Here is a 15151-nt window from a genome sequence, read left to right as displayed (position 1 = left end):
GCCCTCTGGGCACCTGGGTCTTCGAAAAGTCCCCTCAGGTTCCCTCCTGCCTTAGTCTGCAGCTCCCCGTCTTGCGCGCTCTGTGCGCTCCAGGAACTGAGTGGCTGAGAAGTAAAATGAGAAAAACCAGGGGGCCAGCTCCACCAAAATGCTCCAGGCTCACCTGGTGCGGGAACCCTCAGCACTAGAAGCCCAGCGCTGGGCGCTGGCCGCTGCGCTGGCCCCAGAAACCAATAGGTCCAAGCCCCAGTCTCAGCTTCCTATCCCTGACATCGACCAAAACAGATTCCCACCAGCCGGGTTTAGGCCCAGAGATGCCTCCGGACTAGACCGGCTTGTCCTGGGTCTGCGGAGCGCGCGCTCCCTTAGCATCCCGGCCGATCAGGACCCTGGACAGCAGCGCCGAGGTCCCAGCGCGTCCCACCACCAGCCGCCACACAAAAAGAAGCCTGTCTCAGCCCTCGCTGGGCTGCGGCGCTGCTCGGGAGGGAGACTCATTTGACCCCAACCTCTCCCAGTCCAAATCTGTGAAAGTTACTCGGGACGCGCGCTTAGCGCTCGCAGAAGGGACCAAACCCTCCCCGCGGCTCCAGCCGGGAAGCATCCGCGGCCCCCTCACACGACCCTTCCGGCTTCCTGGCTGAACAACCAGCCGAGTCCCGGAAAAACACCCACCTCGCGCGGGGCTCTAAGCCAGTTCGGGACCCTCAGCCTCTCCCGACGTTCCTCTCCCAGCGCTGCTACTCTGGGCTCTTTCCTGTTGGCAAAACAGCGAATAAACAACCAAACAACCTTAGACCGAAAGGACTACAGCAAACTTTGATGACGCGAGACCCCCCCTTTTTTTTTCCGATTGCCTCCGACATTCAGGCCCAGAAGAAGGTGACTAATAGGTATTCGCTACGGTCTGTTCCCCTCCCCCCAAAAGGGCGTTAGAAACAAAAAGGTTATTTTTCCTTAATTCTTGCGTGGTAAAATGTATTTTCCAATTAACTAAATTCGCCGATCTGTCCCGCTTGGACACTCTGATAATTTACAACCTAAAAGTGTACTTTCTTTATCTAAAGACCAAGGTGACTGCTTTTAATTTTCTCTAACCTCTTTACACTTGATGTTCACCAGACTCATAATGTTAATTGGCTTCATATACGGATCATCAGTTTAATGAAGAAATAAATCCTGTGTTGCTTTATGTTTTAACAGTGATTGCTTTAATGAGGAATGTGACGTGTTCCAAAATCAAAGCTGCAGGAGACATTAGAGGGGGCTTCTGAAATGCTTAAAGTTAAAATCACAGGGTCGTATTTCAACATCCCCACCCTCCCCACCCCCACCTGGGTTGCTTCCAGCTTCTGCAGGGAGTCAATCCTGCGGTCTTCAATGCTCCTTCTCTCCTAGTTAATGCACTCGGCCACCAGGTCTGCATTCCCTGGAAGAAATAATTTTCTGGTTACTAAATAGGGCGTGCTACTTTGCCTCCTGTCCAGCAGGGAAAAAGAAAAGCCAGGTCAGAGTAGGGAGTCCAACTTTCAAGGTTGGGCATGTTTTAACAAATAAAGTGGGAAGAGAGTCACACACCAAGACTCGTGTCCAGATGCCTTTGCAGAGGCTGAAATAACCCCCAGTGCTGCACATCCCTCACACTGAAAAATTCCAGGATCAGCTCACAAAGGCAGACAGCCCCGGCTTAGGCCCAGTGGGCTGGTGATGGCCCAATCTATGGCCCTGAAAACGTCTGCAGGGGACGCACTGGGCTTCCGCCCAGATCATGGGAGCTTTACATCTCTTTATCAATTAATAGCAGAGTAAATCTGCTTTCTCTAATGGGTGTTTGATTTTTCTAATTTTAAGCTGGTTCTATGCAGGGAAAATTGTCATCTCAAAAACACCAAGAGCAGCAATAAAAAGCTGGAAATGGGAGCATCTATACATGTTATATTCAGTTCATTTTCAGTTGAATTATGAGTCGTTTTAAATTGATTCCTGAAAAGAATTTCAAATCCTTGGGAAGTGTAAGGCTTGGTGCTCTAGAATCGTATTCATTTCTTACCATTTGCTCTTTCAGGAAAGTTGGGGAAACATTTAGAAACACCACTGTCGGGCGGCGCCTGTGGCTCAGTGAGTAGGGCGCTGGCCCATATGCCGAGGGTGGTGGGTTCACCCAGCCCCGGCCAAACTGCAACAAAAAAATAGCCGGGCGTTGTGGCGGGCGCCTGTAGTCCCAGCTGCTCGGGAGGCTGAGGCAAGAGAATCGCGTAAGCCCAAGAGTTAGAGGTTGCTGTGAGCCGTGTGACGCCACGGCACTCTACCGAGGGCAATAAAGTGAGACTCTGTCTCTACAAAAAAAAAATAATAAAAAAAAAAAGAAAGAAAAAGAAACACCACTGTCCTCATCTTCTGAGCTCAAATACATGAACGTATTTTGAACTTGGCATCTCAATTGTCCTCAGAAGGGATTTTCCCAACCTTCCTATTAAAAAGTTTTTTAATGTTATTTTTTTTTTCACATTAACATGAGAGTACAAATGATTAGGTTGCAATGTTTACATTTGTTAGGTGAGGTCCCTGTTGTAGTTGTGTCCTGCACCCAGGAGGTGTGCTGTATACCCTCACATTGTGCCCATTAGATGGGAGCTCCCCAACCCCCTCCTTCCTCCCTTAAAACTTTTCACAGCAGAAACAATCTCAGTAAACATGGCTTAAACCCATCGCAATAGGGTCAATATATGTCGATGTATGTCAATTATCATGCAGAAAAAAAACTCCACACTGAATTTCTAATTATGTGTTTTGAATGGACCCAAATGATTTTGACTGTTGTTTCAAGGTTATTTTAATTTTTTGAAGCCACTCTAGTGTAACCCCCAGTGAGTGCCTCTTGGTGTGAATGGAGCACATTCTCTTTTTGTCGGCAAATCCATTGTTATTTTGTAGTTTTGGAAACTGCCCAAAAAGGTTGGGTTACTCAAGCAGGATAGAATATATGAGAAAAATAGCAGTTCAAGGAAATTCCAGATGAACCGGGGACTTGTGAACAGAAAAAAATATATGTGCTTGTGTGTTGTGTGTGTGTGGTAAAACTAGTAAATTACAGGGAATTTTCAAGATAAAATGCTTACCTATCCCTTGCTGTGGATATATACACACATCTGGATATATACACACATATATGTATATATATATATATATATATATCCACAACAAGGGACAGATACCCATTTTATTATCTTGAAAATTGCCTATAATTCACTAATTTTACCATCATGTAAAAGTAATAGCAGCTGCTCCAATGCAAGCCAACTTTCAATAATTATGCCTGGTATTGTCTGGTGACCACAAGACAAAGTGTGCTCCCATGTGGTTCCCATGGGATCTCACAACTCAGCTCGAGTCTTTGGCCCTGTCCTTGCTGCTGAGCTTGGAGGGCAGCTCAAGGCCACTTAACTCTCACAAAGAAAAAAAGCCCAGTAGGCATCCCACTGTCCACAGAGTCTGTGCATCCCTAGCTCCACTCAAGCAGGCTCCACTCCTCCGGAGCTAGGTGAACTTGAGCCCGTCGCTTATTCTCTCAGGACCCCCCTGACTCATTCTATCAAGTGGGACGTCAAGGCTTAGAGGAAGGATCAAAGGACAGTATTGGGGCACTTTTAAAACAGTGAAACTATTCTTCATGATATTATAATGATGGATATGCCATGGCATTTGACATCCGTTCAAACTTGTAGAATGTACAAGACCAAGAGTGAGTCCTAATGCGAACTCTGGACTCAGGGCGGTAATGATGTGCCCATGTAGGCTCACGGGTTGTAAAAATGCACCACTCTGGAGCTGATGCTGGTAGTGGGAGAGGCTGGGGGCAGGGCTGGGGACACATGTTCCATTTGCACTTTCTGCTCAATTTTACTGTGCATAGAAAACTGCTCTATAATCTATCACAAGAGTAGAGTAAAATTAAAAATTTTTTAAAACTGCTGTATAAAATAAAATCTGCTAGAAAGGAAGGGAAAAAATGTTAAGCCAGTACCAAACACAGTGCCCAGCACATAGCAATCACTCAGTGTACACCAGTTATGACCCTGGTATTAACCTAATTATTGTCTTGCTACTACTATAGGTGTCTAACTCTCCAGGGTTCTTTCCCCCAGTAGGTAGAAACATTCCTGGAGAGACATTACCATGAGCTGCCTGGGTCCTTACAAGCAGAATCTGACACTTGTGTTTGCCTCCAGGATGAATCACCCCTGGGACAAAGTAACACCACCCATGGGTGAGCCCTCCGTGGCTCCTCATCCTACCCGCTAGCTTGCTGATATTTTTCCATTCTTCACACTGTCGTTGCCTTGTTTGTTCAGCTTTACTCAGCACAGCTATTTGGCTAGAAAACCTAAACCAAGGGCCTCTAAGCTAGATCAAAGGTATTTTTTTCTTTTCTTTTTTTTTTTTTTGGCCAACAGAAATGTTTTAGAAATTTAAATCAGTTGCCTTTAGATTGGGCATGTCAACCACACGTGGCCACAGGTCTCACTAATCCACACTGCTTTCCTGCAGGCCACCCCTCACATCTGTGTGACCCACACTGCTCCTGCTGACGTTCTTACCCTTGACATGAATTCTGTGTGAGGCTCTCATTATTTTCAGACTGGTCATGAGTTTTTGTCAAATGTTAGGATGAGAAAGGGGTGTGTTGAGAGAGACAAAGTCCACAGCCTCTGGCATTTCAGGGTCTAGCGCAGTCCACCTTTAGCACCTACTCTGTGCTGAGGGCAAGGGACACCTGAGCTTGTGGCCACAGAAGCCAGGCCTGAGAGATTCTGGCTAGGAAAGGAGACAGGGAAGCAAAGAGAAGGGAAACTGGTACCTTACGGAAACCACACTGGAAGGCACTGGATCCACTGGCCTTCTCTCCACTGCCCTGGAGGGACTTATGGACAGATATGTCAGAAAAGCAACCAGCCTCTGCTGGGAAGGGGCTCTCATCTTCTTACGCCCTCCTGCGGCCTCACAGGTGGGAGACCCCAAAGTCAAAATCTCTCCTCTGTCTCCAGAGTTCACGCCAGAGTCAAGAGGTCTTGACAGGGCTTGGCATCAGCCACCAGCCTCCTAGTGTGAGGCTCTGTGGTGCTGGACCTCACATCGGACTTGGATTCATCCTATAGGTGCACCTACTGGGTTTGATTTTTAATATCCCAACATCCAAGACTGTTCTGATTGATCCCTTAGAGTTACTGACTTGTTGAAAAATCTTTTTATAAGCATTTAGTTGGTAAGGCTAGCTGACTATTAACATGTAATAAGGAATCACTAATAAGGAAACCAAATCAATCCAAGGAAATCTCAGATCAGATACAGCTAAAAATAGGAGAAAGATTTCAGTCTCCAAGTCTAAAATATTTCACCAATAAACCTCTTGAAAAAAGATAACTTTCAAGGTCAGCTCTTGGTGCAAAGCAGTTCTCCAGGAGACTCTCAGAATGGAGTTGAGAATGTCCCCAGAGGCAGGGCTGGCGTCCAGGCCTCCCGAACCCCAGCTCAACATTATCTGCTGCACCTTCCCAAATAAGACACGGTTCCCCTGAAACAAAACCCACGGTCGATTGCCCATGTTAAGTGCTCAATAAATGTGTGACATTTAATTGAAATGACTATTGAAGGGATGAAATAAGTTTACTACATGAACGATTAATAAATACAACAAAGCCTTCCTGTTTCTAACAGACTGGAATCATGTAAACAGCTGCAGGGGGAGGAAAGTGGGTTTTCAAACAGGTGGACTTGGGGTCAAGTCTGGCTTCTGAACCCTCCCTTTATTGGCAATGCCTACCTGTCAGGACCTGATCCGGCCATCAATAATAAGTTATTCTCTCTCTGCCTGTCCCTGTCTCCTTTCTTTCTGTCTGGCTCTCCCCCTCTTTTTCTCCCTCACTCTCTTTCTCTCTTTCTTTTTCTCTTTCTCCTTCTTTCTCTCTCTCTCTCCCCCCTTACACATACAGACACACACAATAGGTGCTTCAGAACTGTGACGCTCTTGCAACCCTGGACTTGCAGGGCCCTCCCTCTTCCCATCTGACCAGCCCACTCCCGTTCACCGCAGACCCTGTCCCAGGATGCTGCCCCACCCTCCCCACACGCCACTGCTCAGCTCCTACTTACTCTCTCAGTGACTCAGTTCACCATCACCTTGTCTGGCTTGGCCAGGACGTAGCAAAACTTCTCAGCACACTCTGGGTATGGGGCACTGCCTCCCTTCTCTCCTTGTGGCCTCAGCCTCACACAGTGGCAAGGTCTCAGAGCACATTTAGACCCCTACAGAAATAGTTGCTGAGTGAAATTACCTGGCATCTAAGCAAGGTTGGTCCAAGCAATCCATTCCTCAGCCCCCAGTCAGCCTGCAGCCCCCACAAGCCACCCCGGTCCAGGGCACAGCTGAACATGACGCACCATGACACAGTGAGAACAGCTCTCAGCAACCAACCTACCCACCTGCTTCTCCATTTGTTCCATACTTGGCTGTGAGCACCAGTCTTGTGCCAGGTAACACATAAGAGATACAGGAGTAAAGAAAACCCCAGGGCCCTGGGCAGGTCGGGGTGTCCAGAGGACCCCCTGTGGCCACCGTAGCAGAGCTTGCCAAAGCCAGATCTCCAGCAGCAGGTGGAGAGGACCTCAGCTGTCCCACCCAGAGACAGTGGCCCAGCATCATCACTCCACACACTGGTCCCTCCAACAGAAGCTCACTGAGAACCAAGTCTGTGCCAGCCTTACACAGGGACAAGAGAAAGAATACATCTTTTCTTACACAGTGCTTAAACCTTTTAACACAATATTTGTATGTGAGGGAGGGGTATGGTCTTTTTTACTAATATTATCTCCCCAACTAGACTGTCAACACCATGGAGGTAGAAAGCAGGTCGGCTGGGGCTCATCAGTGCCTGGCACCTCATAGGCAGGCAGTAGAGATCTGGTGAGTGTGTAAGTTAATAAGATAAGATCTGCAGTCTCCAGTCACAGAGGACATAGCCACAAACAAAGCATTCAGGATATCTGCTTCGGACAGCGAACGAAGCCAGTGCCTCCCCGCAGTACTGGCCTGGTGTCCTTCAGAGCTCTCTGGGACAAGTCTGGGCTTGAACAAGCACATGAATTAAAGAGGGACAATCCACTGTCTCTTCTTTCCTGTATCTGTCACTAAATGTAGCTGAGGGCTTCTGAATAGTCACAAGGAGACACCTTCAACATGGTCATGGGGACCCACAGCTTGCAGAGCAAGGCTGACACCTGTCTGGTCCTGCAGGAGGAGAGGGGAAAGGGCCTCTCTCTGTTTCTCCCGACTTTACCCACAACCAGCTGACTTGCCTCTCCTCACGCTGCAGCCTGCAGTAGCAGAGGGATACGCTGTTTCAGGTCCTTGTTGCTGCTTCCCAGCTCTCCAGTCATCTTCCCTTTTTGTGCCTCATTTTCCCATCTGCAAAGGGAAAAGGATTCCCTTCTCAGAAGAAGTGCTTCAGGAAATGGTAAAACACTCCATCTGTGGTGGTGGTTAGCGAGTGATAGCCCTTTCATAAAACTGGGTGATAACCTTTCCATATCGGCACATCTGTCCACACTCCAGAAATTTCCCCTTTCTATGGGCATTCTCCCTCCCTCTCTCCCTTCTTATCCCCCTAGTCCAGCCTCTTTCTGGCAATGCCTATGCTAAGCTCTGCTGGGTCCCAGGGGTGCCTATTCCCTGCTCTCTCCCCCAGAAGCACCTGCCTTGCTTCTTGCTGCCTTCATCCCTTTAACTAGGAAATAGTGTCTGCAGTGGGGAAGCGGGTAGGACTGGAGAAAGAGTGAAGAAGAGACCTTCATGTCTCACTTTAGGTAGAGGTTACCACCTGACTATCCAGCCACAGTAAGAGTTGTTTTGTTTGGCCAGAATCGGTATTGACTTCGTTTTATATTATCTAAAATGTGAAAAACAATTGCACAGCAGGCAGCTGGCCATGGTCCATACCCTGCCCCTTGTAACATCTCACCCCTCACACAATGACAATTTTAGTCTCATGTCTGAGGCATCTGAATTTATAATCCCTGAATAGATTTTTTTAAGTGGTGGGTTTATGGCTGACTTTCCTTTTATTGTACCCTTCAGAAAAAAAATTGTCTAAAGGAAAATAAATCAATCAGTGAATAAATATTAAGACTTTTTTTAAAAGCACATAAGCCAAAAATTTAAAATGATCCATAATCTCACAACCTAAAGATAATCGTCATCAACATTTTATCATAAAGATTACTGATATTTTTAATGAATTTATTATATGTGTCATTTAAAAGAAAAAAATGAGATCCTAGCACTATTGGGTTTTGTAGAGATCTTTTTTCACTTGTGAATGTTTTTCCATGTTATTAAATATTCTCCCACAATATTTTTAGTGGTTCTGTAAGTAGTCAGGGTATATATCCAGTTGCGCCAATAAAACCCACAGTTAAGACAGTTTATTTCCCAGTGATGTGACATCTGGTGGCATGATGGCTGAGGACAGCAGAGCTTCCTTCAGTTTGGGTTCTTCGCCAGCCCTAGGGTGTGGCCCTTGTCCTCATGGTCCAGTGCAGCCATCAGGGGAGTTAGAAAGCAGGCAGAAGGCTGGGAGCCATGGCTCACACCTATAATCCTAGCCCCTTGGGGAGAATGAGGCAGGTGGATTGCCTGAACTCCGGAGTTCAAGACCAGCCTGAGAAGGAGCTAGACCCAATCTCTACTAAGAATAGGAAAAATTAACTGGGCATTGTGGCAAGTGCCTATAGTTCCAGCTACTTGGGAGGCTGAGGCAAAAGGATTGCTCAAGCCCAAGAGTCTAAGGTTGCTGTGAGCTGTGATACCATAGCACTCTACTCAGGGCACAGAGTGAGACTCTGTCTTTAAAAAAAAAAAAAGTAGCAGGAGGGCACACTCATTTCCAGACCCGAACGTGGCACATGTTACCTCTGCTTCATCCCCTCTAGCCAGAACTACAGCCACCCCCAGCTGTTAGGGAGGCTTAGAAAACATTTTTGTCTTGGCATCCACATGCCCGGATAATTAGAGCAGATTGTACTATAACAGGAGAAAAAAGGATAGATATTTGGGACAACTGTCAGGATCTGCCATGATCATGTTGTATTTGGGGAACTCCTGTGGGACGTTCATACATCTGTGGATATTTTCTGAAGATAAACTTTCAGTAGAGAAATGATTTGATCAAAGAATAAACATATTTAAGATGCCTGAGAATCCCTCACACTTTGTCCCATTCTGTGAAAGCCAATTGGTGACCATGTTCCACGTATATATTTGCCTCTTTCTCTTCACTTCTGCCTTGAGCATGTTTTGGCTCCCCATCTTTTACGAGGAGGGCCCATCTTTGTGGGTAGCATAACCCATGTTGAAAACCACATTCTTAATGCAAATCCCACAGGCTTCTGAGTCAGCTGTTCTAGTCAGGGGGTGGCAAAGTTGGATCCAGACAGGGTCTCAGGGACAGTCTGGGATAGCAGATACTGCCAGCAAGGACCTAGAGGTCAGGGAAAGAGGTCTGCATGGTAGGAAGCCTCTGCGCCTGCAGACAGACATTTAGATAAAGAGGCCAGTTGGGGCACAGGTCACCAGCAGAAAACCCGAGGCCAAAGGACGCTGAAGTGGAGCTGAAGGGTTGGGGAGGCAGATCCTAGAATAATTGGGCACAAGGTCAGGGCTTTCTCTTCCAGGGCCAGGGGGAAAGATATCACAGGTTACATACCAGGTAAGTCAAGACACAGGCCCACTGGCTGATTTTTCTCCTTGGCAGAGTCATCAAGAATATGGCACAGGGTGGTCCTCGGGACCTGCTCCAAACCACTCAGCTTCTCCGCAGGGCTATCGCCAGCAAAAGGGGCTCTCAGCTTGTGACCCTACAGAGAGACCCGTCAGGGGTCATGCTTCCTGTGTCACTGGAAAGTACTGTGCCAAAAAATATTAATTCAGAAGAGCAACTAGTACCTCAGAGGGAGAACAAGAGAAACAGGAGGAAGGCAGATAACCTAGGCTGCATCATCGTGGGAAGCAGGGAAGGGGGGGGGAAGAGCTGTCCCTGTGTTCCCTGTAACCTCCCAGCCCAGCTTTGGCTGAGAAAGGGCACTTTCTGAAATGGGTGCCACTGTTCTGAAGTCAGGCAGAGCCACCCAACTCAGTATCATCTTCGATTTCAGCCAGAGCCAACAACTGCCACCAGGTGGCACCAAACTGCAAAGGGAGTCACTCTGCTGCTGTAAACAGCTTCATATCCAAAGTAGGAGCCTGGGATGATCTGTCCAGGTGTTGCCAGCTCCCACCAAGTCCCAGGCACTGGGGCAGGAGGCAAAAATGTGTGAATGTCTGCCGGTTGAAGAGTGGATGGATGGATGGATGGATGGACGGACAGATGCATGGTGTTGGTTCCGCCCTGTTCCTCCTCCTTCCCGAGGGAACTGGGTAACCCTTCTCCTTTAAGTGGGTACTGTAGAGGAAGCTGGAGATGTGCCCTGAACCCCCACAAGTAGCTCCAACTCAAGAAGTCGCCTTCAAGAAGTGCCTCTGCCTCTGGCTACACTTGAGGTCCACAGCCTGGGCACAAGGTCTGTATTGCATAAATTAGTGGGGACTAGGTCCTCCCTCTGTGTTGGAGGTAAAAAGCAAGAGGTGCATCCTCACACTCTCAATCTGGCCTGGGGAAATCGAAGAGAATGTCCCTTCCTTTACCTTAGCCCCAGCCCCAGCTGCCGTCACACCTGTCCTTGCTCTTCCCTCTGCCTGTGAAGATGGCCCTAGATGGCCGTTATGCCTCTGATCCTCATTCATCCTATTCTCAGCTCAAAGTCATCCCTCAAGAGGAGACTTTCTAGATCACCCTCACAGCCCATCCCTCACTCTCCACCACGATTCTCCCCTTCTGCTTTTGTTTCCTTCATCACCACCAACGCTTTGTTGGTGGGTACGAGCCTGACGCCTACCTCCCTGCTCGCATGCAACCTCCAAGGGTGCCTTGGCTTCTGAGGCGGCACCTGGCGTGAAGAATTTTACCTGACTGAACCCAGCTCCTCCCATGGCTGGACTAGCGCTGAACGACCCCTGGGACCCTGGCCATGCCCATACCCCGGGCTGCCCCCAGCCAGGACTGCCTCCTCCAGGAGAGTTTGTTATCCCTGAGCAATGCACCTTTGCAGTCCAAAGGCCACTTCTTAATTACCCTACTAATTAGGAGTCCTGAAGTCCTCGACTCTGCACCAACACCATTGCAAACCTCATTTCCTTGCAAAGTCCAGGATAAACAAATCCAATTTATTTTGTTTTAATTATTGCTGTTTAATGGGCCATAATGAAACGATGGTGAGGGTGCACAAAAGGTGATCACTCAGAGACTCCGCGGGTGCCAGGGCTGCTGGCAAGTGTGAGCCTTGATGTTTAGGTTTCATTTACTGTAATCCTGGCTGCCTCTGGGTGCCCAGAAATCCCATCACTTATTCATCTGCCTTTGCCTTTGGCTCTGAGCCCACCTCCCCGTCAGGCTGTCCACCCTCCTGGAGAGCAATCAGGAACCCAGGGACCAGGGGGCAGTGGAAGTTCCCCATATAGCCAGTGCCTGGATTTGCTCCCCAGGACCCATACCGGCTGCAGGCAACTTTTAAATAAGTTCAGACAGTCTGATAAGCCACTTACACAAAAAGGCATTTTGTTTCATCTTGGGGGTTTCCCCCCCATTTTTACAGGTTTATCCAGTTTGTCATTCATATATTGAATATAATTCATTGCATTTCTTTGGAGATTTTTTGAAGTAGGGACATTCTTTTTTTAATCATGATTTGATTTATTGGACTAATTTTTAAAATATTCCATTTTATTGTTTGCTTCAACTAGTATGGAAGTTAAATATTCTGTTCTTTCTTTTCCTCTTTCTTTTTTTTTTATTGTTTGGGATTCATTGAGGGTACAAAGAGTTAGGTTACAGGGATTGCATTTGTTACGTAAAGCCCTTCTTATATTTGTGTCCCACCATGTCCCCAATGGACCCCCATCCCCCTCCCTTCTCCCCTCTCCTCCATCCCTCATTCCCCTACCCCCCACCTTGTATTAGATCATCTACTGCCTTCACATTAGAATTGAGTACATTAGATTCTTGCTTCTCCATTCTTGTGATGCTTTACTAAGAAGAACATGTTCCAACTCAATCCAGGTTAATGCAAAAGACGTAAAGTCTCCATCTTTTTTTTTTTAAGACAGAGTCTCACTTTGTCACCCTTGGTAGAGTGCCGTGCCGTCATAGCTCACACCAATCTCAAACTCTTGGGCTTAAGTGATTCTCTTGCCTCAACCTCCCAAGTAGCTGGGACTACAGGTGCCCGCCACAACACCTGGCTATTTTTAGAGATGAGGTCTCGCTCTAGCTCAGGCTCATCTCAAATCTGTGAGCTCAGGCAACCCACCCACCTCGGCCTCCCAAGTGCCCGGCCTAAGTCCCCGTCTCTTTTAATGGCTGAATAGTAAGTATTCCATGGTATACATGTACCACAGTTTGTTAATCCATTCCTGGGTTGGGTCGGAGAAGGGATCTTCTGTGCTTATTTACCTACTGAAGGTTTCAGGATTCCTAATGGACGGTTCACAATTTGTAAGAGCTATCAATGTTATCTTTTCCCAGGTTCTTGTACGGCAGTGGCTGTGGGTCTACTCAAATAATAATCCCAACCTCCTCAACCCTTTTGGTGAGGATGGGAGCCACCTCCCTCCCCAGCCCCTGTGTCTCACGAGGTCCCTGCCTTAGGAGCACTGGGGCTTCAGGGCCACCATCTACAAATCAAGGGAGATGACACCCAGCACTGGTCCTCTGGTTACCTAAGAGAAGGACCCTCCTCCCCAGCCTGCAGGAGGACCCAGCTCACCTACCACACCCCAAGGTCCCTCTCCACCCAACCCTCCTGCATCCGGCATTCAGTGTTAGGAAGTGGGGGAGGTGCTTTATACTAGTCTTGCATTTAGGCTGCTGGCTCCATTGACTTTCTTTCTGTTTAGGATAAGACTGGGGGAGGACAAACAACCCTGAGGCACCAAAGAGAGAATGAAGGGGGAAGGAAACCTACAGGAACATGGCATAGAGAGTCCCAGAGCGTGCCTAGGTGATGGCCAGTCTTCCCTCAAGTGTTATCTTAGAAAGGTTTCTAAATACTGCAGTGACCCGTTCACAAGCCAGAGGGCACCTGCTCTCCTGCCTGGGTCTGTAGGTTGAGGCTCCTTTCAAAATCCCTCATCCCTCAAAGGACAATTTGGTAGTGGGATCTGGGACGCTGTGTCAGATGCAGAGAAGTGAGAGGAACTTTGAGCCAGCCACTGTGACCCTGGGCTTTGCAGAGTCACATCTGGCCACTTACCAGCCATGCTGACCCTCAAGAGCCTGAAAAGCCCCAGGAGGAAGGGGCAGGTCCCCCCCTCTGGGATGTCCTGGTTCACCCTGAGGCTATCCCTGGACACACAAAAACTTGGAGGGGACCTGAGGCAAGTGGAGGACTTGTCTAGCTTCTAATTTTGGCCCTGGGGTTACTGGGAGCAAGTGGGTATTGTCTGTGCTTCCATCTATTCCAGCAACAGTTACGAGGCCACGGGGGCCCAGGCATGCCCAGGTGCACCTGCATAGCAATGTGGCAGCCAGCTCTGCAGGTCCACCAAGGAATTCATTCCCATTTTGCAGCTGCCAACAGCCTGTGCTCTCATAGACTCATTCCTGTGGTCTCATTACCTCTCCCACAACCTCATTAAGTAGCAGACATGTCCCAAACACCAGCTGTCTGCCAGGCTTGGGCATTGCAGAAGGTCTGGCAAAATCCACCCCTAGGCCCTCCCAGCCCAGTTCCACCCTCCTGGCTGCCTTCTGTGTGCACTTCTGGTGTTATCTCATTGTCCTCACTAGAGATAAGCATCTCTTCCTTCCCATTTGCTTGCTGTGCTATTTACTCCACCTTAAGCCCTTTGAGAGATGTATTTCCCGTTCTTTACAGATAAGAAGGCTGCTGCTCTGAAAGGCAGGCAATTTTCCTACAGTCACACAGTAAGGTGGCTGGGGCAGAGCCAGGCTCAAACACAGGACTGTGCCTACACCCTCAGTACACAAAGGGCTGGGACCTACCTACCTTCACCTCCGGGTTTGCAGGGCACCAAGAAACTGTCCTTAAATGGCATCTTAGGTTGGCCCGGGGTTGAAAGAAGCCTCTGAGGTCACCATAACCTCATTCATACCAGGAAGGAGCCCTCCATGACCTAACAGGTGAGGCCCAGAGATGCCCCTGCCAGGCCCTCCCCACCTCCCCCCTTCCCAGACAGCCCTCTCTCCAGATCACCTGCTCTCTTTCTAAAGTAACTTGAATTGGATTTATTGCCTCTTGAATGAAGTTAATACTCTCAGTGCAGAAAATGTAAAAAAAAATAGCTAAGTAAGAAGGACATGAAAACCACACATGTTCTCACTAACCAGAGGGAAAAAACAGTGCTGACAATAATGTATTTCCTTCTGGTGTATTTTTTTTTTTTTTTTTTTTTGAGACAGAGTCTCACTTTGACGCCCTTGGTAGAGTGCCATGGCATCACACCTCACAGCAACCTCAAACTCTTGGGCTCAAGAAATCCTCTTGCCTCAGTTTTTTGGTTTTAGTAGAGACAGGGTCTCACTCTTGCTCAGGCTGGTCTAGAACTCCAGAGCTCAAATAATCCACCCACCTCAGCATGAGCCACCCATGCCTGGCTGGTACGCAGATAATCATAAACAAAAAAATAAGCTCATGGGAAGACTTCCGTGACCAGTTTTTTAAATCTAACAATATTGTTGAACATGTTGCTATGAACGTCATCTTCAGTGTCTTCTCCATAACTTGTATGGATGGATAGATGGATGGATGGAGAAATAGATGGATGAGTGGATGGGTGGGCGGGTGGATAAATGGTCCTTCATTCATCAGTTTCCTATAGATGGACATTTATGTCACATCTGTTTTAAAATTTTCAAATAAATGATTTCTCACTGATGATATACTAAAGGATTCCTTGTTAGGAGTCTCTTCTTTGTCAAGTTTGCTTCCCTTTACTCTAAGCAATCCCACACATCCACAGTGGACAACAGGAAGTCGTCCTCTT

Source organism: Nycticebus coucang, chromosome 3 (assembly GCF_027406575.1).
Source record: "Nycticebus coucang isolate mNycCou1 chromosome 3, mNycCou1.pri, whole genome shotgun sequence".
Lineage (NCBI taxonomy): Eukaryota > Metazoa > Chordata > Mammalia > Primates > Lorisidae > Nycticebus > Nycticebus coucang.
The sequence above is the reverse complement of the archived record's forward strand: the minus strand, read 5'-3'. Positions refer to the sequence as shown.